Consider the following 1995-nt stretch of genomic DNA (forward strand, 5'->3'; position numbering starts at 1 on the left):
CCTACCGGTATAAGCAGATTAAACACGATCTGCAAAAGTGTTTTAACAACGTATATTCCACACAATGCTGCTGGTTAACTCTAATAGTGCTTTTAACTTTGCTGGAAGTTATCTCCCACCGAAGAGTGTGCTTTGAATCTAGATGCTTAGCTGATCCTTTTGTTAATTGCCCACACACGGCTCAGATCTATTTTCCACTCCCACAATTTGTACTTTCATTATGCAGTCCACTGTGCTTGTATTGACTTTTATTGGGCTGCGACTCCCATAAATTGCTGTTCATTCAACTGTTTTCACGCCAAGCAAATCATTGCTGGAAGCAGAGTCGATGTGGTGGTTTAGAGAAGTACATTTTATCTTACTACATAGGTTTATATTAGAAACCCTTTCATCAACAAAAATGCATGGATTTACTATAATTTTTATAATAATAATTTTATTATTTATACCCCACCCATCTGGCTGGGTTTCCCCAGCCACCCTGGGTGGCTTACAGCATATAAAAATATGGTAAAACATTAGACATAAAAAAAAATCACGATACAGAGTTGCCTCCAGGTGTCTTCTAAAAGTCAGATACAGTGGTACCTCAACTCACGAATTTAATGCGTTCCGAACACACATTTGTAAGTCGAAAAAAATTGCAAGTCGAATCCCATAGGAATGCATTGGGAGAAAAAATTCCTAAGTCGAAGCAACCCTATCTAAAAATTCGTAGGTTGAAAAAATCCTATCTAAACCGCATCCAATATGGCGGGCGGAGCTTCCTTCATAAGTAGAAACATTCGTAAGTAGAGTTATTCGTAAATCGAGGTACCACTGTAGTTGTTCATTTCCTTGACATCTGATGGGAGGGCGTTCCACAGAGTGGGCACCACTACCAAGAAGGCCCTCTGCCCCCATTATAATGCCCCCCACCACCACCACACTTACATGCCCCTTAAAGGGAAACCATGTACAGAACCTCCTTTATGTTACCCCCCCCCCCCATCTGACAAGATCACAAAGGAAGCATACATGGTATGGCAGCACACAGCTTGAGCTGACCCCTCCCAATGACCCAACTACTCCAGCTTCCTGTTCTCACAGTAGCTGACCAGATACCTGTGGGAACAGATATTCAGGGGCATCCCACTTCTGGCAGTGGAGGGAAGACGTAGCCTTGTCTTCCATGAATTTGCCTTTTTATGATTTTCACTTTTATACATTTCAATAAATTTTCATTCTTTTATTAGAAGTTTGTTCTCTTTGTTATTTTTCCAGTAAGTTTTGCCATTTCTGCATAATCCATAAGTTTTTGTATCCATTCTTCTTTCGCTGAGATTTCTTTCCATTTTTGGGCGAGTAACATTCTTGCCGCTGTAGTCACATACATGAATTCATTTCTATACAGTTTAGAAGGAATTCCAAGAATTTGCTTAATCCTCTTTCAAAGCTGACTGCCACCAGTGATGTATGGAAGTGAGAGCTGGACCATAAAGAAGGCTGATCGTCGAAGAATTGATGCTTTTGAATTATGGTGCTGGAGGAGACTCTTGAGAGTCCCATGGACTGCAAGAAGATCAAACCTATCCATTCTGAAGGAAATCAGCCTTGAGTGCTCACTGGAAGGACAGATCGTGAAGCTGAGGCTCCAATACTTTGGCCACCTCATAAGAAGAGAAGACTCCCTGGAAAGACCCTGATGTTGGGAAAGATTGAGGGCACTAGGAGAAGGGGACGACAGAGGACGAGATGGCTGGACAGTGTTCTCGAAGCTACCAACATGAGTTTGACCAAACTGCGGGAGGCAGTGGAAGACAGGAGTGCCTGGCGTGCTATGGTCCATGGGGTCACGAAGAGTCGGACACGACTAAACAACTAAACAACAACAAGCCACCAGAATTTGGAATATGAAAAAAATATAAAAGACAAATTTAAGGAATCGCAGAAAGAGGGCGAAGGAAGTAGAGTTTTGAAATGTTAATTCTGTTGTGACTCCTCAAACATGCAGCT

Source organism: Zootoca vivipara, chromosome 14 (assembly GCF_963506605.1).
Source record: "Zootoca vivipara chromosome 14, rZooViv1.1, whole genome shotgun sequence".
Classification (NCBI taxonomy): Eukaryota; Metazoa; Chordata; class Lepidosauria; order Squamata; family Lacertidae; genus Zootoca; species Zootoca vivipara.